Source organism: Uranotaenia lowii, chromosome 3 (assembly GCF_029784155.1).
Source record: "Uranotaenia lowii strain MFRU-FL chromosome 3, ASM2978415v1, whole genome shotgun sequence".
NCBI classification, from domain to species: Eukaryota; Metazoa; Arthropoda; class Insecta; order Diptera; family Culicidae; genus Uranotaenia; species Uranotaenia lowii.
Genome location: NC_073693.1, coordinates 221,759,876 through 221,787,727, shown reverse-complemented (window position 1 = coordinate 221,787,727; position 27,852 = coordinate 221,759,876). Strand labels below are relative to the sequence as shown.

The 27,852-nt window shown below is 33.9% G+C and overlaps 1 long non-coding RNA gene and 1 other non-coding gene across 3 annotated transcripts in view; one reads left to right on the top strand and one right to left on the bottom strand.

The window, feature by feature from the left end:
• The window catches only part of LOC129757091 (uncharacterized), a 264,495-nt gene that overhangs the window by 99,173 nt on the left and 137,470 nt on the right, over positions 1-27,852 (bottom strand). The window lies entirely within an intron of this gene.
• Trnaw-cca (transfer RNA tryptophan (anticodon CCA)) lies at positions 19,833-19,904 on the top strand. Its single transcript has one exon. It is a non-coding gene; the product is annotated as a tRNA-Trp (tRNA).

The window sequence follows — 27,852 nt, the reverse complement described above, 5'->3', positions numbered from 1 at the left end:
TGTGATCTTGATTCAAGGACAAAATCACCGAACGATAATACAAATTGTCTTTATTATTATTTGAATTTATTACAATAGGTGGTAAAACTTTTGTCCATGAATCCATCTTTGTTACATGAATCTTAGTTTCATTTTCTGAATATATCGTTTTTCGCAGATAAGCATCGAAATCAAATTCACCCAGTAAGAAGACAAATGTCCAGTTGATCCTTTTTATTTGTTCTGGACCCTGCCCGTATTTCACCGATGATTATAAACGGGGGATTACAACCGTTCGCTTTCCGAATCGGATCGAGTCGTTTATCAAGGTCCACAAAAAGTAACTATAAATAAAGCCTTTAACTAGCGAACGGAAGGACGTGAGTAGGTATTTCCTCGGATGGAAGGTTTCGGTGTTAAAAATCGTCCTTTTCTAAGTGCAAGCTATACCCAGCCCGATAACTGCTGGCTGCAATCGATTGAAAAATTCCCATCGTACCGTAACCAATTTCCGATTTGTTTATCATCTGTCGAGCACGTGCTGGGAAAATGCGGTTTTTCGAAATCCGACGGATGAATCTTGCGATGCGAGTCAATGCGGTGGTGGTTCAAAAAAAAAAGATATCCAGGAAATCAATGCGCTCTCAACCGGCACGTTTTATCTCTTGTTTACACTTTTCCCTACCGAAAATAGCGCCATTTGCCCCGCAGTCTAGGTACCAACGTTGCTACACTGTTTGATTTGCCGATCGATCGGATTTTGATGCTTTTGATGTGTGCTGTTGGAAGTTTCAATGGGTGTATGTTTAACGTCTGGACGAGCAATAAGTGTTCTAATCTAATTGATTTCACCGGTTGGGGCAAATATTTTCGTTGAAGCGCCATGTATTTTTAACCCTATGTTCTGGTTGTGGTTGCAGAAAACTAATAAGAAGAGTTTTTCGTTGATGTGATGTGTGATACCTACATTAAATGTTAAACTGGCTGAATTTACCCGGTTTGTCCCGGTAATCGAAACGAATGATTTTACTTCTCGAAACTTCAGAAGTTTTGTATTTATGACTATGATAATATATACTGTTGTTTGAATGCAAAAAGTTATGACAATCTTTTTTCAGTTTTCAATTTTTGAATTACTCTTCCAGGCTGGAAATTCTAATCGGAATTTTTTTAAAACAATATTAAAAAATGTTGCCTTGGAACCTAAATCATTCGTTTCGAGGAAAACTTACCGCAATGGGTTAAATTCCTATGAAAAACCATTTTTCAATGGTTTTTTAAATGGTTTAATTCGAGTACTATTTTAACCATAGTGGCCAAACCATGGTCCGTGGGCCACATTTGACCCACGGCTTTCCTTTTGTGGCTCGCGAAACTTTTTGTGAAATTACAATGTTCTCAGAATTGAATGTTTTTCTTGGCATAAGAAAATACGTAAATCTTAATCTTAATCTTAATTCGAAATGAAAGTCGGAGGAATCTCTTTGATTTGATATAATGTAACTGTACAAAAAGTTTACCGTCACACAATCAAGGACAATTACAATTCGAATCCTAAAATTTAAATACTCAAAATTTGTAAAATATTTGGCACACTCACAAAGTGTGAATGATTAGTGATATTACGTGTGAAAAATGTAAAATGGATCAGTTTTAAGTAACATCGATCTTTGATAACTAACAAATAAAATAATAAACTTACGTGAAACAGACTGTGACACGATTTTATGATATTTTTGTAGAATAAGGTAGGTGTTTCTCAAATGGTAAAATTATACGTGGATTTCTGAAAAGTTTTTGAATTAATGAATAAAAAACTTTGTTTTCAAAATCTACGAATTGTTTAAAGTTTGCCAAAAAAAGGGCACAAATTTATTTATTGAATTTTTACCTATTTTCAAAAGTTAGTTTTCGAGAAACAGGATCTGATAGAAAACTCATTGCATTGGAATCAGCGCTCCTATATCAGTGAAAATTAGAGCTTAAAGTCTTGCACCTCGGAAAAGTGTAAATTTTGTTGCATTATGTTATCCGTAATTTCCATCACATATAAGGACATTTTTCCGATTGTTTTTTGCTATTTCATACCATTGGCTTTTGAAGTGGTGTTTTGAGCGTTTGAGCGGATTCAACCTTTAATTTTGGGGAGTTTGGAGGACCTCAGGAAAACAGATCAAATCAAACTTTAAAAATTCCCCCAACCACATCATAATCAAAACAACATTTTAAAAGTTTCTTCAAATATTCGTAATGAAAATTTTATTTTAAAAACATCAAATACTTATCATCATTTTACAACATTTGCTCATTATTCAAAAACTTAAAACCCTGATATTTAAGTATTTATAATTTGTTTTTTTTTCATGACTTCTATTGCAAAAGGTATACTGTCAAAATTAAACCAAATTTGAATAGCTTGGTATAAGTAACGTGTTCCTAACACTTTAATAAAATTTACAGTGGGGTAACGCTTGTCAAGATTTCAACCAGAACCCGTTTGGTTTTGGTAAATCTCTCAGAAGGACGACTTATTTGAATCAAAGTATTTTTTTCGAAGGAAATGGTTTTTTTCACTTTTTTCATTCAAAAAGAGGCGCAATGATTATAAATAAGCAAATGCATTTGCATTTTGTTAATGAATGACTTTTCCGATACACATATTAAATCAAAATTTGTTATTAGAAAAAATTCCACAAAAATTGAATTTTGTTTTCTGTGTGCAAAAAAAGAGTGAATTTTTAGATTCAACTCGAAAGAATTTAGGAGGTCCGTGCTTATAAGTACTTTTTGATAAATAATCTTTTAAATTTCGAGAGCTTATGAACAGTAAAACTTCGCAACAAATTCCATTATATATAATGTTTTTTCTTATTTTAATTCGAAACCTCTATCAAATTTTCAAGGAGACCGGTGAATTTAAAAATTGGAATATTAATGAAAAAAATACTTGTTTGGCCCGCAAGCTAATCTCATATCCAAAATTTGGTCCGCCTGTTGAAAATGTTGGCCACCCATGATTTAAACCTTTCTGTTTTTACACACATAACGTTCCCATGAATAATTAATCGTAAATCACCATAATCCTTTTGTGAAAATCTGTTATTTCAATAGCTTCCTAGAGGCCCAGCTTTTTCAGGCACTACGTGAATTTTTCCTCGGAGCACCAAATACTTGGCTTACAGCTTTTTTCTCAAACCATGTTTTTTTCGGACTTTTTTTTCAGACTTCGAATAACTTTAAAACCAATGATTGTAGCTGAATATTGTCCGAGAATTATATTTGAGTCACGTTACAAGCTTTCCAAAACTATAAATTTATGTCATATATGTAATATATGTCACTATCAGACTATCGACCGTACTGTTTCGCATCCAAACCCCGGATGTAACAAAAGCGCGATGATAACAAATTGAGAAGACTATACATCGATAGATGCGTTTCTGAATTAAAGGGAGTAGGGTAACGGACTAATTTTGGACCAGCGGACCTATTTTGGACCACCTCGTCTAGCTCTCTTATAAATCAACTATTCATTAAATGTTTTAACAAATATTGTTGAAGCTCTGGCACTTAATGTAATGTACTAATTTTTTTTCATAATAAGTTGCTTTATGAGAGCGCTAGACAAGGTGGTCCAAAATAGGTCCGCTGGTCCAAAATAAGTCCGTTACCCTATATCTGAGCGATCACATATCATCTTTTTGTTCGTTCGCACTGCAAGTTTTCCTTGTGGGGCGGACCACGCTTGGCTTACTAATGTGTGGTGGTAGATGCAACTTCATCTGTATCTACCGCTTCATGGTAGTAGGCCCGTGAGGAACAAAAATTTGATATGTGATGATATGCTTCTAAATAAATTCTTTTCCGCTCATTTTCAACATCTTTCATTTTCATCTAACCTTCTATCCACTTATTTAAAAAATATTCATAATCTTTAGATGTCCCTACTAAAAAGGACATCACTTTTCACCGCTAGGCCGATAAATTAAATCTCCAAATACAAATTACGGTGATTAATCCTACATAAAATTATAAAACAACATTTTCAAATTTTGCGTCCAAAAACGGTATTTTTTTCAATAGTGCTCAACAACTTTCAACAACTGACTCTGAGTTCAATCATTTCTCTGAGAATAAAAAATTCCGAAAATTCAAATAGGATTTTGTGGATGATCATAACCAACAGTGATTAATTTGAGTTTATGGTTTGAATTTTTTTAATATTGTCAAAAAATAAGAACCTTCGGAAAATAGGGACTTTCACTAATTAAAAACCGAACAAGTCCGGTTCATTCCCGGCAATTGAGATTGCTTAGTTTATTAGAAATCCATGGTAAACTTCAGTATCAAAATCATTTGGTAGCACCAAAAGCGGTCAATGTTGGTGGGTGGAATTATACTTGCTAGGATCAAGTTCTGGGTCTCAGTTCTGTGACGTAATTCAGCAGATTTTATTTAGTAGTCTTCACTATCGTAAGCGCTTCACCAAAGAAACGTGAATTCGAATGAACTCCAATAAGCTATCGATGCTAATCGGCACCAGATATGCCAGGCAGAGCTGTAAATGGTGATGATTAACGACTGACATTTAATGAAAATGCCAACTAGATCGAAATCATCATCATTTCTTGAACCATAAGCATGCCGTCATACATAACACGTGGTTGATCAGTCTAGAGCGTTTTCGTTGATAGCTTATCACTTTGTTCATTGTAGTGACAGAGCCAGTTGCTGAGATTTAGAGAGCAAACGTATATCAACGTGCTACTGAGTTTGTGATCGACATTTTATGATCTTTAATAATCTCAGAAAATGGGTACCGTGACACTTAGCAAAATTCGTGTTTTCATTCATGCACGCGTGACTGTGCGTAAAAATTGAATGGGAAATAAAAAGGCGGGAAAATCCTTTGTCTCTGAAACAGGTTGCAGTTCGTTTTATGGGCTATCTAGTAAGCAGCTCGACTATATAACAATATTATGGAAATTTCGCTGGTGCCAGGTTAGATGAAAAATAACAACCTTCAAATATCAACAGCCGGCATGGCATTGAAATTATAGAAGGTCGTCAACTCAATGGAAACCAATGATATTGAATATTTACTATGCTTACTATCATTGAGTTTTTGACGATGATGATTATCAGCCTGCTAAAGATCCCAAACTACGGCTCGGTGCATAGTTGGAGTTTCGGAAAGTGATGATGATTGGAAAAAACAGTAGCCATCTTTAATGCTGTCAATTTTTCACAGCTCTGATGCCAGGTGGTTTTGTCAAAAATCAGGACACCATGAAGAAAAAAATCAGGATTTTTTTTTATCTGCTTGAATTTCATAAATAAAGGCAAAAAAGGTATTGTAGACGCCTTGATTTATGCACAGAAGTGAAATTATTTTTTGATTGTTTTACTATATATAGACTGTTTCAGAAATTATAAACACACTTCCAACAAAATTTAAAAAAAAAAGTTTTGATTAAATTTAGTTTGTTTTATTGACACTACTTTTGGGCAATCCTTTTTAAATTTTCCGATGTCAATCAGCTTATATATTTACGTAGCTTTGCTTTGGTTAAAGCTCAAAAAGTCTCGATTGGCCGGGCCTCGAGGCAATTTGGCGGATTCATGTTTTTTTGGCACAACACAGACGTTTTGGCAATTGTTCCACCCTAGTGGTTTTTTTTTGGTTACCCAGGTGGTAAATTCGAAGAAGGAATTTTACGAATTGGTCCCAATGCACGTCGAATGCCGTGTCTACATGGAACCAATGGGTCGACTCGTTATATAATCATCCGCCCTAAACTCAACCTGGGACTTCAGACAATTTCCCAAACCGGTTCCTGCCCTAAGACAATACTTCGACAGGGGGTGTCTAATTCTCACATACGCGCTACTTATACAACAATCGCCAAGAAGTTCATATTTAAATTAAATATCATCCTGACCGCCCAAGATCATCTTCACGTTGTGGTCCCATCGGCTACGCTGATTGTTTTGCGTAGTTCATTTGGTAGCTTCGGACTCTTTAAGCTTAGTAAACTTAACTTACGTTATCCTACGTCAATCTCAATTTGACTCAGTCTCCAACTCCTTTGCAAAGCAGTCATTATCCGGGCTAGCCCATCACTGACTGCCTGCCATGTGTTGATGTCATCACACATCTTCTGCAGCATGTTGTCCGCTGTCGTTTCTGATCCGCAGGCGGTGAATATGTTGGCACGTTCCTTTTCAAATCATGGACAATAGAATACCACGTGTTCGGGTGTCTCGTCCGCATCACTGCATGTTATGCAGACCGGCGAGGCCGCATGTCCGAACCTGTGGCGATACTTCAAGAAGCATCCATGACCAGTCAGGAATTGCGTCATGTAGAAATCCACTTCGCCATGCGTTCTCTACATCCACTTCTTGATGTTTGGGATCAAACGATGGGTCCACCTTCCTCTTTCTAAGCTGTCCCACAGCTACTGCCAGTTGGCCATTGAGCTATCTCTGTCTAGTGTTCTCACATTTGGCGTGCCTCTATTTTCGTAGCAATAGGAGTTTTCCACCAACAAAACCGAGATGGGCATGACTCCCGCTACAACGCATGCATGCACGCATGAAGCTTTTAGCTGGACTATTTCTGTTGAGTAACCCGTCGCTAGTAGCACGACGTCGTCCGTGAAACCAACCAACTTTTCTCCCTCTAGCAGGCTCAATGTCAGCACCACATCATACGTGATATTCCACAGAACCGGGCCCAGTATCGACCCTTGCGGTACTCCAGCTGTAACATCCATTTCCTGAAATCCTTCGCTCGTCAGTGTGTCTTTGGCGTAATGACATGATGCCAAATTGGGCCCAAATATGACAGGTCCATCATGCTGCTTGATCATCGAAAATAAACGCTTCTGGAGGCATTCCTTGATATAGTTCTGGACGTTCATTGTTTCCGATGTGACGTACGGGCTAGATATTTCGCCGCACTCGCAAATTGCCTGCCACACTATCACTTTCTTGCCAAATTTTTCGGTTTAATTGGCCTTTCCGGTTTCGGGGATCCTTGTCCTTGCGTGCAGTGTAGTATTGTGGCCCAGGAAGGGATTTATAGTTCAATTTTGCATACGTTTCATCGTCCTTGATAATGCATCCAGAACTTTTGCAAAATATTTAATTTAACAGTTTCCGGACTCTAGGTTTGACAGAAGCGGCTTGATTCGGGTTACTTTTAGGTGTTTTTTGCTTCCGGTTCGTCGCGAGCCCGTTTCACTCTTAAGCACGCATCACGTTAGACGTCGACGTCCTGAACATCCCGAACGGAAGCTAATGGTTTCTGTTTGTTGGCATCCCTGACCTTTTTGTCGATAGCAGGACTTAGAGGACCAGATTTTCGACCACTGCGGTTCATCTTCAAATGTACAATGTTAACCACATTTTTAATAGCTGTCCGTACCGCTCTGACACTCACATGCTCTTCTTTGGCCAATTTTCTCAATGAGATTCCACTCACAGTAGACCACTTTTGCCCGATACTTTTTCTCTTCTGCGGAGTAAGACAACGCATTTTAAAATGTAAATCACTAGCTAAATGTTACTTTTATGTTATCACATAGAGACATGTGTAAACAATAGGACGCAGCCAGTAGAATTCAAGAAAAAATCTATTCAAAATGGCCGTTAACATTAGGTGTACTTATAATTTCTGAAACAGTCTATGGGCGATGGGCGCGCTCGCAATCCCGTTATAGAGTTGTTTTTGACATTTCTTATGCACACTTGCTGAGCGTGTACAGATGATACGGGACAATTAACCTCAAAAACTCTCGGTACAAAAAAACGAGCTGCCGGTTGACACACATGGTCGTTTTTGAGGTTGATTGTCCCAAAACTTAAAAGTGTTGGTGAAAAAACTAGCATAATATCACGAACACTACCAGTGGCAAATAGGACTATACGATTTCTCGTGTGTTAAACTGAGAAAGCAATAGCCTTCACTCCAATTTCGCTCCGATTAGCTGTCATTCTTATGGAAATCTGTGTAAGAGTAAAGAACAAGCTTTATTCTTTTTAGAATGCCCGAAACCAATATTCAATTACAATTAAGAGATTTTTTTGAAAATCAAGACAATTCAGTGCATACTTGAATAATTAGGACCATTCAGGACAATTTAAAAAATCAGGACGGTCTCTCGAAAATCAGAACAAATCCTAATTTATCAGGAAACCTGGCACCTCTGATCGGCACTGTAATCATGCATGGAACACTAACGGAAGTCAGGAATCTATCTTTATCTTGCGGATAGAAGGTTATACGTTCCAGAAAAATTGAGTTTTTTTTTTATTTTTATCATTTAATTTCGGGTTTATTTTGTAAAATTTGTTTTCAGAAATATATGTATATTAGAGAGAAAACTTTTCTGTTTTCGCTGAAATTTAAATGTAAAAAGCGACAATATTTTATCCATTATACATATATGCACCGCCACAGCTAATATTCTTTCGAATAAAAACCTTGACAGTACAGTAAGTAAACCCGATTTAATTATTTACGTTCACATCGGTATAAATTTGAATAAACACATGTTTATTTTTTCAATTGAAAAACTGTTAATTGATTAAACTTGATGGGTAAACAGTAACGTAAATTTGAAAATCCATAAAATCCACCTTCTAAACTAAACGTGAATTGAAAGAGCAAAGTTTGACAAACAAATTACGAAAATATTTCGAAAACTTTCCATATCCACCTCTTTTTAATTAAATTTATTTGATGACCTGAGAAGCGCCAGAATCGAATGAAGAACGTCTCCCCCCATGAATTCAAATGGAAACATCACCAACAAATTTGTACACAATAAATCCCTTCCTTCCGAAAATACCACCACTTGAAGTCGCTCAACAAACTTGTTTAATTTCACGCTTTGTCTAAACTTTTAACTTGCGTCACGCAATCCATCGAATAATGTCCCACGCAAGTTTGACTTCTTTGACATGGAAATACTGTAGCTTTGCGGTTTGGATTGAATAGAATAACTCCAGTATGATTCTTTTAATTATATACACACTTCATTTGAACTATGATTTAAATGTTATCTACTCAAATGTCACATAGATTTGTTATTAAATTATATAATTAGGGGAGAGTGGGGATACTTGATCCCCTTTTCTTATTTTCACCATATCTTTTTGGAAAAATTTAGCAACTCGCCGTCTTTGACATTTTCTGACAGCTTGTAACTTCAAGTTTCTATGCTCCAAAAATTAGAACGATACTTGAACCCCTTGATGAACTAGAACCATTTTCGTGGGAGTAAAAAAATTGCGATTTTTCTGAAGTTAGGGGAGACTTGATCCCCTATTGAAGGAGACTTGATCTTTTATTCAGGAAGCCCTAATCCTTGCATAAAAATCAAACAAAACCCCAAGATAGAATGTTAATTGACTATTTTGGTCATGTTTGTTCTCATTTCACAACTTAAAGCAGACATAAGAAGAAAATTCTATAACTTTGTCTCAACGCTATTAACATTGCATACTTAAAGGCGCTATTTTTTTATAATTAAGAGAAAATTAATTATTTTTGCTCTTTTCTTCAGACAATTGTTTGATAAATTTTAGTATTTGGATAAATATTAGTAATTTAGTGATCAGCAATCATAACGATCAATTTTCAGAAGAAGAATCTGCCGTTTGGAAGGGGGATCAATTGTACCCAACTCTAGGGGATCAATTATACCCATAATCAACATTTTAGGAAACTTTTTCTGAAAAAAGTTGAGGGTTTTCTATTGCTTTGAAAATATGGCATTATGAAGTTCATTTTACGCTCGAACGATTGATACATTGGAACAAATATTTTTTTCATAATTTTCCCATGTAACGAACATTTTAAAGTGATGAAAAAAGATCTTCAAGTTACATTTTGTGAAATTTTTCAAACAAAGTTCAATTACTCAAACAATTATTTTCTTAAAAATTTTTAAACTACAAGCATTGTTATTTTACTCATTTTGGCACATTTTTCTAGAACATTTGATCTTTGTAAGCCATTCCAGTTTCGAGATATAGCTAAGGAATCAAGTATCCCCAGGGATCAAGTATCCTCATTCTTCCCTATATTAGAACCATTTGGTTTTTAAAGCTGATGTTCTTTGTAATATTTTCGTCTCTAAAGTTTGGATATTTGAAAAAAAAGGAAAAAAAAAAATCGTTCATGGATGTCAAACTCAGAAGTACAGATTTTGCTAACGAAATCAATTTTGATTTCTTCACACCTATCTGTCTAATTTTTATGGATGAGCAAGAAAAGACAACTTTTGATTGCAAAAGTTTCCGAGAAGACTTTGGACGTCCCATGAGATTTTTACCGGTCAACATAAAAAAAAACTGTCCAGGGCGATGAGATTTTCGTGAACCGCAAAACCACAGAAAGGATTGCACAAAAGCGAAACACACGCACATGATGTCAACTTCCGGAAGGTTTTTTTTCTATCCTGATTTTGCAAACCCTTTATTTCAAGCGCCACTGGATGACATCTGTAACATCCAAAGTTCTATTAACATAAAACCTCCAAACAAAATGGTAGACTTTTTTCTATCTCTTTTTGTTTTGAAACATGACACGTGTAGATTTGGTGCTGGCGAACAAAAAAAAATCAATGAAAGCGGAACGTAATGGGATAAATTTCACCCGAATGAACCCTTAGAAATTGTGTGATCTTGCTATCTCGGTGAAAAAAACTGTGAACTGTGTAGACAACTTTTTTCGATGGTACTGCCGATGATGTCGTGGAATGAATCCTTTCCGATTTCGATGAACGCCTTTCTCCTGCTGATGTGATTTCCTTGACAAGAAATGTTCTGGACAAATACAATAGCAAAAACCAAAAAAAAAAAAACTTTGCGAGGCAAATGTCACGAGTCACGGAAAGTCATCATACTACACAGATGGGATAAGTTTTCCAATAAACCGATGGTTGATTTTTGTGACTGAGCTGTAGTCTAATGTCCTCTGTCTGTTGTTTTTTTCGGTGTTAAGAGGAAGTGATAATGAAATGTCATTTGTTTTAACGACATGTCTTTGCTGTGGTATGAATTGGACGCTATGATAGCTCAATCATATGTGTGAATATGGTTGGATAATAGAGATTCAACAATTTTCGGAAATTGATTCACATTTCACGAAAATAGGCTGGTTAGCTGTTGAGATTTTTATCAGCTTCGAAAAAAGACTGGTAAAATTCCTTACCATCTATTAATTATCCTCCATTAATCTTTTCTTCAAGGTCGGATTTCCACCTCAGTTCGAAACCAGGCAACGGAAAAGGAAAATTTCCTCGAAGCGTTACTAATCTCAATCCTCACTTTTTATTCCACAATTTCCTTTTCCATCGAAAAGCAAAACAAAAAAGAATAAAGCTATAAATGTGGTGGGCAGCAACCGTTATATTGAAAATGGTTCAATTCGAACGATTACGGCAAGTTGTTGAAAGCCGCTTCCGGACACCAGAAGAGTGTTTAATGGAGAGATGACCTTTTTTTTTTAAATTCCGGTCCCTTTTAATATGACTTAACGTCACTAGGTTCTGGACGACAACGAAGGAAAGACAAACGATTATTTCATTTTCAATTTGCATTTCCTACTGTAAGGGAATTTACCTTGCGAATGGTCGTTGGACTAACGTTGCAATAATTATTTTTTGACTAATTAGTAACAGCTAATGTAATCCACAACATTTATGGTATGGATAGATATCTACTAAAATTGTAGATCCTAACCAAATTCCCATAAAAAAAACTCCTTTGCGACCCATTGCAAATTCAAAAATTTTAACCCTATTTCGTGTAATTTAGAAACATGTTCATAAGATCAAAAAGGTCTTATTTTATTAATCTAGGTATTTATTATATTATCAAGAGATTTTATTGATAATAATTTTACAAAAATACTCGTTTTTTAAAGTAGTCTTCCGATTGTCAAGAAGGAACTATTGGTTTTGATTATATGAATCATTCAATAATTTGGGCTAGCAGAACACAAGCTCTGTGGACTGTGAAAAACAATCTTTGGACAACTCCAAGGAAACAATGTGCATGTCTTCAACTTTCCAATTCTGAACATTTGAAGGTCATCCTTACATTCAATTAACCTTGGGATAGATTCAATAGGATGAAAATACAAGAAAAAAAAATTAAAAGTACTTTAAAATAAGTGGTCCTTCGGTTCGACTCCTGGCAGAATCGGAATGCGTTTGTTTTTTCCTTGCTGATTGTCGAATGAATTACATGAAGAGTATTTAGGTGCGCCTAATTGTAGAGATGGGATTATGAAAATGCAGAAAATTAACAAAGTTTTTATAAAAATAAAATAACATAAAAGTTGTATTCGGCAACACTGAAGAAAAATTAAATGAAAGAAATTTTTATGGCAACGTTTTATATTTTGGCAAAACTAGGTCATGGATCTATTATTGTGCGTTTAGATAAAAAAATTTATAAACGTCGTTGGTGAACTGGCATCATGGCTGACTTCCGACCAAAACATATTGAGTCGTTTTATTTAAGCGTGCGCCAAGAAATTTTCAAATCAATGTTGGCACAAATTCATTTGAATCGTTTGTGTATCTCATTCTTGCCCGTAAAAGTATATTTCACGCGAACACAAACGATTGCTGGCGAAAACAGCAAAAGCAACAAAAAAACATTTCCACCCCGGCAGAGGGTGGTGGTTTGTACAAAATATTTCGATCCCAACCGATAACTCAAACCGTTTGGGCGCTCATACAAGCAGTGCCATACACGATGCAAATCGTGTTCACAGCGACAAAATTTCATCTAATTTCATCGCATTTGTACCAATGTTGTGTAGTCTGTGGCCCGCTTAATGTATGTAGAGATACTCTGGTGGATACAAATTTATGTGTGGCAACGTTGCATATAATACACTGTTATTTTTTTTAAACACAACTGTCAAAAGTTCGGAAGTAAGTTCGGGACCGGAAGTCCGGACTTCCGAAGTAAAATTTAGTGCTGGCGTTATAATATTGTAATTGCGAGCGAAAGACGTGTCTGAGTGAATCTCTGAGAAGAGATTCGTTATAATCGTAAAATAACGCTGATGGCGTAGTTGGGAGAATAATCACTAGAAGGTTTTCAAGGCTGCTTTCACGATTGTATGTTTCATTTATTTTTTTATTTAATTTTTATAATGTAATTAAGATTACGAAATGTTAATGACGTGCTTTCTCAAATTAAAAACCAGTTTTTGTACGATTTCGATCCTTATGAAAAGTTTGAAAATTCGAGCATTATTTGTCTAAATTTTAATATATTATGATAACATAGAAAACATTTGAATCTAATGATTAGATACCTAGTAAGAAAGATTGGGTGAATAATACACCTTACAAACTTTATATTGGTTTGAACAATTTGTTTGCCAATACTTTTGATAAAAGAAATATTTCTCAGAAAATAATTGAGTTTTTTAGAGTATTTTTTTGTAAGGTTCAATTACGTAACTGGGTTGATTTGTAAGCAGTAGTCATAATAATTAATATTTTTTATAATTTTTACCCCCTTTTTTATCACATACGTATTCTAACCTACATACGGACGGAAAACTTCTATTAAAATATTTATACGATTTTATGAGATTTTTCATTGAAAACAATGTTTGTAGCAAGTAGTCTCCTCTTCCGGGTAAGGTGAAAAAGCATATTTTTGAAGCATTCAAATTTACTGAAAAAATTAATAACTTTATAATGAAGGTTGCGAAGTTTTTGGAGTTTAAAATAATGAAGGTGTTTGGAAAAGTTTATTTTATTTAAGATCTACCGAAATCTGGATGGAGAAAGACCAGGAAACTGGAATAAAAAGGTAGCAGCCGCTCGCTTTCTAAACTCTAGAAAAGCAGTTTTTTTAATAAGTTATCAAATTATTTTACGTACAGTCTTTACAATAAAGTAAAGTAAGTTTAATAATGCTAGGTCAAGCTAGAATTATTCAAAAAAAAAATGTTAAAAAGATCACAATGTTGAAATTAGTTTTTCCGAAAAAAAATTTGAGGCTTCTGGAGGACGTTGAAACTTTGACCAATTTAGGCACGAGTTGGCATTCTAGTTTGCATACTTTCAATGTTGTTTATATAAATGTGATTCCTGATGAGCTACAAGCATTTGAAAAAAAAAATATACGAGTGAGCGAGATACAAAAATTGTATTTACGGCTCAGGATTTTTTTGTATTGGTCACAAAAAATGAAGAAACTTACTGGAAAAATTGAACATTTTCAAGGTGAGGGAAAATTGTAGTGAAACATTTGGATCAAATGAAAACAAGAACATAAGCCGTAAATATCATAAATATCTCTAAAAAGATACAAAGGTTCCCCTAGGTTCCGTTAGTAAAAACGTTAAGTGTCGTGTCCTGTAATACGTCGTGTGTTATTTGTGTTCCCCTACAAGACTTGAACTCGCAATCTCCATCACCTTGAAAATTTGATAATTCACAGGTACGAAATGTACCAAGACAGAATCATAAAATTGGTTTCAAAATAGCATATCATATCTGGCTATTTTGCCTAATATCACTAATTGTATTTGCCCGATATGTGGTTGAATCACTTTACTACTTACTTATACCGTTTATCGGTTAAACCAAGAAAATGTAAATTTTACCGAAGAATGACGAAATTCACCAAAATGTCTCATACTGCGACATCATGAAAAGCACTGGCCTATATAAGATATACGCCCTGAGAAACATGATGCAGAAGCCAACACCATGGAAAACAGTAGATTTAGTCAAAAATGGCACTTGAAGTCATAATCAAAGTTGTGCACAATTTTACATTTTTTTTATTTCAGAAAGAAAGGCGTAATTATTTAAATTCTCATAAATCTTTTAAATGTACAATTTTTTGCGATATTTCAAACTGAGATTTTGTTTATTTTTTCAAAATTTAACTTGTGCCATAAAAACTAAGTGATAATTTCGTGAACAGTCGTTACTTCAATGCACTATGGGGCAGCTCCATGAGTTGGCAAAAAGTATCATTTGGTGTTTTAGACTCTTTTAAAAAATTAACTAATTTTAGATATATTCATACAAAAATTATTTTGAAACAACTTATAAAATGGGATGTATGGTGTTATTTTTTGAACTGATTGATAATTAAATAATGAAAATTTCATGAAACTCATGAGAAAAAAGTGTGAAATGATTGATTAACACGTTCGTCGCATCGCTCATTTTGGTAGTTTTACTAGCCAGGCTTAAAGAAATTCTGGAAGCGAGAAAAAAAGAGGGAGAGTCCGAAGATTTGCAACGTGTGGCGAAACTGAGCGGCTGACTTGAGTAAGAGAGCTTCACCCGCTTTTTGATGTGACGGGGCCCCCCAGGGAATACACCCGAATATGGGTGCCATGACGACGAACGTGTTAATCATGGAAAAAGAATTTCTTGATAAATCAGCAACAACTTTGTTGAATTTATTCTCGTAAATGGGTAAAAATTATCTATTTGCATGATATTTTCAGCTTTATTTGACTATAACTCTAAAAAGAGTGCTTAAGGCTGCCTGGTAACTCTTTCATTGTATTTTTAGGACCTAAAATTAGATCTTAAAAGTGAAAAGAGCATGAGGCAACACGGGGCTTTTCTTTGACAAGAGTTTAAAGTTTTTGATTTAAAAAAATGTTTATTTACTCATTTTTTTTTTCATAGATCAGTTAGTTGTGGAAAATTCTGAATAAAACAAATGAAAGCTTTAAATATAAGCTTTCACATAGTGTACTTGGAATAAAAAAAATCCATAGAAATACATCGGTATCGAATTTTAAAAAGGGCGTATGCGCCAAAAGTAAACAAATCAAGTTATCAGCTGGGTGAAAAAGTACGTTCGAAAACCTACATTTTGTAACCTATGTTTTTCTATGATATTTTTGCTCAAACACTACATGAACTAAAAAAGAATCAAAACTAAAATTTCTTAATACTTTTCACTTACCTCTTTCGAAAAAAAAACCTACTAAAATCTCTAAAATGGTAAGCTTTTTTATGTTTGAGGATCGACTGATTTTTGTGTTTTTGTTGGGAAATTTCGGCTTGCAGTCTATTTTAGAGCAACAACAAACTGCGCTCCTGGACCACGAGGTAGCTATGAATCACATGTTCGACATCGATGGAGTCCGAATGATCGACAGGGGTGACAACCAAGGAAAACTAAGGATGGTGGAAAAGTTGCCGCCTTAAAACCACACCTTACACTATGAACATTAAAAAGATACAGAAAACATTCACCCTACATATGCCAACATTTTCAAAACTATACAATCAATTAACGAAAATCCACTCACAATAAAAAACACCACCCTACACACAACACAGATCAAGCTGACATTTAGAAACAACAAAAACAAAAAGTGAAAAGTGAAAACTGTGCCAAAGTTTTGGTGCTGAGGAAAATTTATCCCAACATCCCCGGACAACCGGATTTTATCCGAGAAACACTTAACAGCGTAAGTCAATCACTACACCATATTTTCATAGAACATGAGGTAATTCGGAAAATTTAACAAGCAGAAGACAGCTTTACAAGACCAGCCGAGTCGACAACAACAAAAAACGACACTTGTTAGGTAAACATCTCATAACAAATATTATGTAATCGGCCAAAAATAACTTTAAAATACAATTCTTTTAGTCCCTGAATAAGATCCAAAAAGGATTGAAACGTTGGATACATAAAACGAAAATCGTTTTTGCTCTAAAATAGACTTCAAACCAGAATTTCCCAGGTAAAATGGTTAGTTTGAATTCTATAGGAAATCAGTTAGTGAAAATAAGGAATTAACTTTCATCAATGGTTGAAATCTTTGAATTTGCTCCTAAATGTGGTCAATTTAGCATATTTGAATGGATCATAGAATGTGTTTTTATAAGAAAGCCTTCAAATTCTATAAAAACTTATTCTATTTTTTCTTTTTATAGGAATTCAGTCCAATAAGGTAATTATTCCTCGTAACTTCTTCTATGCTCAAATCAATTCAAATAAGTGAAATCCATCAAACTCTCGAGCAACTCTAAAGAATTTTATTTATTAAGGTTTTAGTTTGAAATTTGGATCTTCATAGATTAGATTACATGTTATTTTATCCGTATCTATATATTTTTCAGAAAAATAATTCCAATAATTTCATTTTTTTTTAACTCAAACCCACTGACATTGGTTACAAATTTGAAATATCGAAATTTAAATAAAAATCAATATTATATTTTTGCGACTTCTTGCAATTTTAACTTCTAAACGAAAAAGTTTTCTTCATAATTTTAACTCATTTTTTAACTGAATCTGTACTTTGTATATTAATTCTGTACCTGAATTAAAATATTTTTTTAAGGAATTTTTACCTCCACAGGTGACATTCGTCCCTGAATATGAATTTAAGATCTGTTTCCGAGTTTCAATAATATTTCTAAAATTAACAAAAAAATCGATTTTATTATTTACAGATGGTTTTGTTAAGGCATTTACTAATAAAAAAATTTATGTGCCGGGCCCGGGAGTATTTTCCTAAATTTTGGGTTAGTAAGAGGGGGACCAAAAAATCGATTTCAAAATTTAGATTTCTGATCAAAATTTCAAATTGAGCTTATCATCAACCTAGTAGTATTTTAATTTTCACGATTTGGATTCAAGCTGAATTAATTATTTCATTTTTATTTATTTTTTAACCAACATGCAAATCTTTATTAAAGCATGAGTTCCGAATGATGAATCTTATTCTGCGTTTCAATGCTGGATCGTCGTTTTCAAGTTTATTGTGTTAATGCATAAGAATTAAGTTGAAAAGCTTCGAATCTGAATATAAAACAAAAACTTGGGATGATTTTTTTTTACAATCGTAACGTTGGTAACGTTATTATTATAATGCATATGAGTTTTAAAAATCATGGAATTTTTTTCTAAATTAAATGCAAAATCAAATTTGAATAACGATTTTAAAACACCTTTTCAATTCTATTTTCTAATGAAGATGCGAATCGAAAATCAAGATTCCTAAACTAGATACGAAATGCGGAATATCAAAACAAAAATACAATTTCGATTTTGATAAAAGAGAATCAAGAAATGAGAATGATCTGATTCAAAATTAAATATTCAGCAATGAGTTTCTAGCAACAAGTGGGCATTTTTTAAAATTTGTAGCAAAATTATGAACATGGAAATAGTTTTCGAGGTTTTGGCATCAGTGCTGCTGAGTCAGAATTGTTACTCTTGAATAACCTTACTCAATCATCAAAAATCAATTGAGAATTAAAATAAAAATGTATTGAGTAGAGATGTACCGAATAGTGGTATTCGGCGAACGGCCGAATACCGAATATTGACCTTTTCAACTATTCGGCCAAACGAATATTCGGCCGAATATTCGGCCGAATATTCGGTTGAATATTCTATTGAGTTTTCAATAGAAATACTTCGATTTCTACTGCTATTTCTAATAGAAATCTTCTATTTCTGCCATCTTAATATCCCTCATGTTTTTCAGTCGATTTTTTTCAACCAGATGTAGGTATCAGCTCTTTTTTTAAGTATATGTCTCTTTGATTTCCAAAATATCACCATAAGCTGAAACGACATTAGACGACTTGTCGCTTCTAGGACGTTTATCATAAAAGAGATTGGGTTCCAGTAAAATCTGGGACAAAACATGTAAAAACCATTGAAATTGCTTTTTTATATCGAATTAGATGTCTAATTTTTGCTAGATGTGATCAAAAAAGTTGACAAAAAGAACGATGATCTTTAACCTCAGGCATACAATACCTTCTACGACACGTATCCACACGGCCGGGTCTGAACGATTTTTTTAAAAAACTTATAAAAAAGGGAAAATCTGAACAGAAACTAGGCATTATTCTTAAACATGCAAGAAGAAAAAGAAATAAAATTGCTTGAAATTAAAAGTTTTCATCGAATTACAACAGCACCGTTCATATCGTATCTAACGAATAAATTTACTCTAAAAATCGTTTTGTAACAGAAAATTTAAAATTTTCAAAGAGATATTTGATTTTTTTTTGATTGATTACGCAAAAAATCTAAATAAACCCGGGTAAAATCCGGAAAGTTGAAAAAAATATGTGGCCTACCTGGTTCTGACTGATTAACTTTTTTCGGATTCTTCATTTGGTTTATGGGCAAGCCTGGATATATCAAGAAAATTTGGAATAAACGATAATCAAAGTATATAGCTATCTTCAGTGAAAAATACACGAATACATCCGAAATGTTTAACTGAAATCATAAGTTTTTGATGATTTTGAAGCTTTTTCAACATTACCTTTGCATATTTAATAAATTTTCCAACATCAGTTGAAAAATTTGAGAAGTCTGTTTTTATATAAATTTCAAATAATAAATATTCGGCCTATTCGGCCTATTCGGCCGAATACTTAGCTCAACTATTCGGTGAGCCGAATATTCGGCTTAACGGTTTTTTGGCGGTATTCGGCGCCGAATATTCGGCCGACCGAATATTCGGTACATCTCTAGTATTGAGTCAAACACCTCACTTGCTTTTCCTGGACCCAAATTCCTGGACAATTTACAAATATTTTGAAAGTCTTAAAATTTAAAATTCTATTAATCACACAGGTTAGGGTCATGTAAGTTGGTTGATATAAAAAAAATCGTTTTTTTTTCGTTTTCAACAAGACTGTATTTTTTTACTTATCTTACTCTTCCGAAGTCATAAAAGCAATCCCTTATCTTACCAATAGAAAAATAACTTCCCGGTAAACTCGATATTATTTTTTGCCACTAATTTTCATTTCACCTATTCTTTGTGGTTTTTGCACCCCACACAAGACTCCGTGGCGCAACGGTAGCGCGTCTGACTCCAGATCAGAAGGTTGCGTGTTCAAATCACGTCGGGGTCAAATACGAAAGTAGATTTTTTGTTGATTGAACTAATCGCTTCTAAAAGCATTAGATCAATGTTAATTTGATAAATGATATAAGCAGATGCATGTATGTTTTGCTCTTATCTTTTTTTTCAAAGACTTCTAAAACTTATTTCATACTTCTGGAAATGTAAGAACCAAAATTTTATTAGTTAGCAAAAGTTCGCCTTACTTTCATATACCTATACATCAAAGACATTGGAAAAAATGCATCACTGCAATGTGTCAAATGGACATTAAATTTAGGTTTAAATTATGTGCACGAATTATTTCCAAGTTGAGGCGACAAATTTCCGTTCTCACAGGCAAGCCAATAAGCGCCTCTGCCTGATAGTTTGTTGACACTCCCGGCGGCGAGCGTTTCGTTAGTAGTCTAACTATTCCAAGGGTAATAAAGCAAATTTATGAACCGTCTCCAAGACAGCCCTTCTCCGAAGTCACGAATCGTTGAAAATCGTCGAGATCAGAGTGTCGCGAAAAGATGACAAATAGTTCTTTTTACTTATTCCTCCGGGGCCCTTCTAGGCAGTCGGGATGCTGCGAGATCCTCCAGGAGGATTTTGAAACGGTCAGCAACCATTCTCACAAATATGTCTTAGCACATGTTCGAGCGACCCCCACGAAGCGTTTGTGACACTTTTCTCGAATCGTTCCAGGTTCAACAGTTTCCAAAGTGATGAATGACAGTTCGTGAAAGACATTTCCCAGCATCTTCGACTCGTTTCGGGTAATGATCAGCACAATGAATATTTAACAAGAACCGCTGTGTCGGGGGAGCGAGAAGTTTTTCTTTTATCTCCTCTGCCCCTGAGACTACCCCGAAATGACAGCGTAAAGTGGGCCCTTAATCCTAATTCATGACCTGGAGGCATTTCCTCCGTTTTCGTACTTTTTCTTCCTCCGACTCCCCTTTACTTGGCTCAATCGTTTTCATCGTTTTTGATGGGCACTGAAAATCTGAACTGAACTATATCGGTGCTGATTCGTCCGGAATTACTTGAGCGTCCGTTCCACAGACATTAAAAAGCAGTTTAAAAGTTGTAGCATTAATTTTGAATTGTCCGCCCCCAATCCTTGGTGCGAGCTCGAAAGGGCGAGACGCTCTCGTTCCCGGGATTCCCAAATCGGGAGTCCTCTTACCGGACACCCTCTTCCTCTCCCAAGAAGACAACGGCCGACGACTCCGTTCCGTTATAGTTTCCGCTCGTTTTTCTTTTGTTTGTTACTTCCGGTATTTCCGCGCCATCGGCCAATGGCAGTAAGATAAGAACTTTTTTCAGAACGACGACGTCTTATTGTTCGGAAACCCATTGGCAACGACGCGTCCCCAGCGATATCGAGATTGAATTATAAATCCCATCTTTCGAGTGGGTTTCTCCCGAACGCTCAAAGATGTTCCTCCTACGCTTGGCATTGATTTTCGACGCCCGTCTTGCTGTCAATAAACCTCGCGCGGCAAAAGTAGCACTTTGCTGCTATAAAATATTAAAACAGATTTTATTGAATTTTTCCTTACAGAAAAATGCAGGATGGGGTTACCATTTTATGACGAATAAAACATTCCATTCGAGCTTAACATTTTCAAAATCAAAAGTTCTGTGCACATATAAATGTAAAGCAAACCTATGCGTTATCCGTTAGATGGGGTGTAACGGGAAAAAAATGGTCACCTCAAGCTAGAGCATTAACCTGTGTCTGTGTCAATTTGTGATTCAGGAGAACATTAAGATCTCATAATTTCTTATTTGTGGAAGCTCTTTAAAAACTGAATTAATAATAATTCCTGATAAACAATTGTTTTCTTCAACTCTGAATAACTTTAAAAATTGTCTGAAAATTGTATTTTAGTTATATAACGAGGTTTTCAACACTATGAAATTTTAACGAATCGGTTGAGATAAAAGAAAGATACAGCTGCTTAAGCCAGGGTCAAATCAATTCTCCTAGAAGTTTAACGAGTAAAAAATTGTGAGTGGATAAGAGTTGAAGTGAGTGCTTAAAACTTTAATTCGAGTCATAACAAATCTTTACCTCAATAAATAAACAAGAAAACACTTCATTTTTAGCTTCTGAAAATACATACAGACCATTCGATTTTGGCAACAGGCCCTAACATGTCATGTTGCCAAAATCGAATGTTGCAAAATAGAACGGTTTTTTTCTAAACTTTTCTTTCACATGTTAATACCAAAAAAATATATATCAAGTTATTGACAATAACGTAATTTTTAGTAAAATTTTGACCATGTTTTAGCTTTTTTATCATGTTTAAATTTTACTACTTTGTTTGTCATTTTTACTATTTTTGTCATTCTAAATAACTTTTTAGTAATTTTTTGTCATTTTTAGTCTTTTGTTGGTGTTTCTTTATTAATTTTATGAAGTTTTCATATCTTTTTTTGTCATTTAGGAGTACTTTTTTTTAATTTTTGTTTTTGTTATTTTTTTTATCATCATTGGAGAATATGTAAACATTTTTATGGAGTTTGTCTCATTTTTTAAGAAAACGTTTACATGAGTAAATTTGAACTTTTATGATTGTATGGGAAAATTGAATATTTTGTTCTGAAAACTCAACATCACTTTTGTTTCTTCTGTGGAACCGTGTGCTTATTTTGTGCCAATTTATAAATCCTCTAAACAAAATTTCCACTAAACCAAGGAATATCGAAAGAAAGTAGTGCCGAGAGCCATATTGGTTTTTTTTGTGACGTCACTGTTGCCAAGCTGTCGAAGGTTTATACTGGTAGAACTCAAATTTCAAAGTTAAACACATTAAAGAACTAAATTAAAATCCAATTTGACTCGGATTGTGTTGTAAGGCCACTTGTTGATTGTGCTATGAGGTTTTTTTGTGTTAAAAAGACTGCAGTGTGTATTATTCTTGAATTTGTTATTGAATGCACAGTCATGCTCTATGTGAAACGAGCAAAAATAATAATTTTCCCCTTTCAAAAGGTCTGATTGGTAGTTTATGGCAGTGCACCTCATCGTCATGATTTGAATCTAACATGGTGTACCATATGAATTTCTAATTTAGAACAATTAACCCAAATAAAACCATTGCAACTTTGGTTTACTAAATTCCAATAAAAGATTGTCATTGGATTCGAAAAATACTATTTTTGGTCATTTTATTTTATCAACGATCCAAACCTTACTGATTTCAACATTTAAAATCAAAATTTTGAACTAATTATCCAGTTTTGTCAATTTGAGTTAGAATACCAATCGTCTGAATTAAAGCAAAACAACTACTACATTTAACTTTTTTAGTATCAGTCTTGAAGAACAATAATATTTCTAGAATTTTGTGCCTTCAAAGTTGAAATTTTTTTAAATTGCTAACAAAAAAGGAAAAATTTCCATATAAATTCACAGATTAGTGGCAACAGTGACGTGACAGGCGGTACTATTACTAAAGCAAAGCTGCCTCGGCACTACCTCCTTTAAATATTCCTTGCCACTAAACAGCTTTGTCGAGACTGTAACATCGTAATCATTTTACACAAAAAAAAGTTAGGTGTTTGATGGGGACATGTCTTTTGGTATTGACAAACAATAAATTCAATTGGCATCACTGATGGTGCCTCCCTAAGCCTTGCATAAAAAGTAGGCATATAATACCTCGCAAGGCATCCAGCAGTGATGTCAATTGAATTTATTGTTTGTCAATGCCAAAAGAAATGTCCCCATTAAAAATCTAATAACTTTTTTTTTTGTAAAATCATACGAATTTACAGTCTTCAACAAAACTGTTCAAAGGAAAATTTCCCTTAGAGAATTTATAAATTGGCACAAAAACTAAAAAAATAAATTGGCACAAAGGCTCGGTTTCCCAGAAGAAAAAAACTAAAATAATGTTGATTTTTTAGTACAAAATATTTAATTTTCCCATACAACCATTAAAGGTCAAATTTACTCATGTAAACGTTACTTAAAACTTCTGCAACAAATCATGGATAAGTTTTGAACCAAAACGAAGCTTTTTAGACCCCAATTACCCCTAATCGACTCAGTCCAATGGCCAAATGTGTTTTCCAGAAGTTGGTGTTGTTTTTAAGTGAACTAAACATTAAAAAAAAATAGTGGAATCTTTCATTTGAATGCCATATGATCATGATTAAATTTTAAATTCAGTCAAGAAATGCTGTTCAAAAATAATTCTGAAAATTCACCTGATAAAAAAACATATTTTAATCGAAGCTGACAAGACCAGGTTCAGTTTTAGACGTGAAAGCACTTGACCTACTTTACCAAAGTTCTCTCCAATAAAAACAGCATAAATTTTTTTTTTCACCAATTAGGGTAAGAATACTATCAGGGTCGGATTAAGCCATCGTGGGGCCCGGGGCAATTTTTCTCGGGGGACCCTATAATTTGATTTTTGTTCAAATGCTACCCAGAAAATACAAAACCTTTCAAACGGGTTTTAAAAAAGTAGATGAGTGCAGTATACTATCTTCAAATAGCCATGTTGTCTGCGTAGAACAAAGTTTCTGGTACCTTCAAATAAAAATTGGTAATCAATAACGTGCAAACATTGGGGAAGAGTTAAGAAATTTCTTAGGAATGAAAACTCTGATTTAAGCTGCAAAATGCAAAATTTAATTCTCATTTTTTAAAAGCCTAATCACCAACTAAAATCCTCTAATTTAAAAAAATGACCGGATAGATATTACAAATGATTTTCATATCATCATTGATCGTTTGGTTTGTACTTATTCGAGAAATACTTACCTAGTGACAATTAGAAAGTATCATGAAGATTTGAAACATAGAAAACAAAATTTAAAAAATAAAATAAAATAATAATATCCACATTCCAAATAGATACAGATATAAGAGTTTAAGAATTCAAAACCTTTAATCACGTTATATTCAGAACCGAAATTCAGTGTTTCAAATCTAATCATAATTTCAAATCAAGTTTTGAGAAACAAAATATGAGTTAAATTAAAAGTAAAAAAGAAACAAAGTTACAATCAGAGCAAAAGCAGAAATTGCACTAAATGTTAATTTTAATTCTATGTCTTTGAAACACAAAAAAAAATCTTTTCCTGAGATGTTTTTGAATGTGATTCTCATCAGATAATTTTTTTATCAAATTGTTATTCTAAATGTGACGAAAGTTTCATTCGATGCCCTCAAAGCCGAAAGGGTATTAATGCAAAAATGATTGGTTGAAAAAAAGATTGAGAATATAGATTCAATGTTTCAAATACATAGGGGAGAATGAGGATACTTGATCCCTGGGGATACTTGATTCCTTAGCTATATCTCGAAACTGGAATGTTTTACAAAGATCAAATGTTCTAGAAAAATGTGCCAAAATGAGCAAAATAACAATGCTTGTAGTTTGAAAATTTTTAACAAAATAATTGTTTGAGTAATTGGACTTTGTTTGAAAAATTTCACAAAATGTAAATTGAAGATCTTTTTTCATCATTTTAAAATGTTCCTTACATAGGAAAATTATGAAAAAAATATTTGTTCCAATGAATCAATCGTTCGAGCGTAAAATGAACTTCATAATGCCATATTTTCAAAGCAATGGAAAACTCTCAACTTTTTTCAGAAAAAGTTTACTAAAATGTTGATTATGGGTTCAATTGATCCCCTAGAGTTGGGTACAATTGATCCCCCTTCCAAACGGCATATTCTTCTTCTGAATTGATCGTTATGATTGCTGATTACGAAATTACTAATATTTATCCAAAAACTAATATTTATCAAACAATTGTCTGAAGAAAAGAGCAAAAATAATTAATTTTCTCTTCATAATAAAAAATAGCGCCTTTAAGTATGCAATGTCTTTAGCCTTGAGACAAAGTTATAGAATTTTCTTCTTATGTCTGCTATAAATTGTGAAATGAGAACAAACATGACCAAAATAGTCAATTGACATTCTATATTGGGGTTTTGTTTGGTTTTTATACAAGGATTAGGGCTTGCTGAATAAAAGATCAAGTCTCCTTCAATAGGGGATCAAGTCTCCCCTAACTTCAGAAAAATCGCAATTTTTTTACTCCCACGAAAATGGTTCTAGTTCATCAAGGGGTTCAAGTATCGTTTTAATTTTTGGAGCATAGAAACTTGAAGTTACAAGCTGTCAGAAAATGTCAAAGACGGCGAGTTGCTAAATTTTTCCAAAAAGATATGGTGATAATAAGAAAAGGGGATCAAGTATCCCCACTCTCCCCTAATATCATTGAAAAAATCAGATAAGCAATCCAAATGACTGTAGTACCTTAAACAAAGATCCTGAATTTTCAAAATTCAGAAAAATGATGAAAATTAACTTCAATAACTGAAGAAACTACACAAGACTTGAAAATTCCAATGAATTGAATCTGGAAAAAGATAAGATTAAGATCATAGAAATATTCATATTAAGAAAATCACTCAATGATCAGGTATCAGAAAAGGGTTAGGCTTAAAAGCGGCACGTTATCCAAACAAACAGGAAAATTGTGCCTAGCCTTTTTTTGCAGATTTCATCATATACCTGAGAAATCAGAAAACCTATAAAAAGAATAAGAAAATAAATTCAATGTATTAAACATGGCATGTAGCCTATCCACATGGGAATTCTTGACAAAGTATGGCATAAACTTTACCAACAGAATCTTCGACTGTCACAAGTAAAAAATGTTATCGAGATGAATAATTCGATGACATTTTTCTGAGTGAATGTCATTGCAAAACTAAATGACATTTTTTCCTGTCGTTTAACATTTTTTTGGATGACCGTCAATGTCATTGCGACATTTTCGAATGTCATTGGAAAATGTTATGCGACTGTCACGATCCCGACTGTCATTTGGATGACATTCTCATCCCTGGCATAAAGCCTATCCACATAGGGATTTTTAAGCGTTAAATCTCTTATGGGGTAAAGATTGACAAAATGTTACTTTAGTTTAAATTCCTAGAATTAGGTTCAATTATTACATGATAGGCAGAGTACAGAAAAGTTATAAAGCAAACGAGAGACAGTTACATATCAGTTTGAAAGAATCTTAAGAATCATAAATTATTTGAGGAGATTTGATTTTACACTGATCAGAGAATGCTCCCGACCAGGATGCTACAGTGAGGACTTATAAAAAAAATCTGATTTAAGTTGGCATTTAGCCTATCCACATAGGGATTTCAAGCATTTGCACTTCATAAAATAACATTTAAAATGATTTTTGTTTATAACTTTCTTACTTAAATTCAGCCATACCAATGAAATGTAGTCAGTCAAAAAAGGGCAATCACACACTAGGTGGAAGGAAAATATAGGTAGTACCTATTGCCTCGGAATCATAGTTAAACCAAACAGGAGATTCATTATACAAAGTTTGTATTTTTTTTTACAGACCAGTTAGTGCTCTGGTCAGATAGCTACTATGAGTTTCTTTAAAGTGAAATTTAAAATGCAGCTTTGAAGAGTGCATAAGTAGGTGAATTTTAATACATAGCAATCCGATGTGACAGCAAGGCTTGTTTATTACCTTGCGATATATTTATAACCTGGACGTAAGAAGTGATTTTAAAGCCCTTTGGCTATCTGTACAGTAACGAGTAGTTTTGAACATTATTTTTAATTTAAGCGATATTTACGAAAGCACATGCAATTGCACGAAACTAGTGCAGTAAATTCCAGAACCAGGACTGGCGTATGATAACGAAACATCAGAAAATGAAATGAGAGGAAATTCAACTCTTCTTAGCCAAAGCAATATATTTAACCATTCTAAAGCTAAAGTGAACTTGTCACATGTGTCAATAAAGAGAAGTTACACATATTTGGTGAAACAGGAATAACTGTCGACATGCGATATTAGTTTTGACTTCCAACTAAATACAACAATAAATTTGAAAGCTTTTCGGCTACCTAAGCGAAAAAAAATATTTTTTTTTTGAACATTTGTTA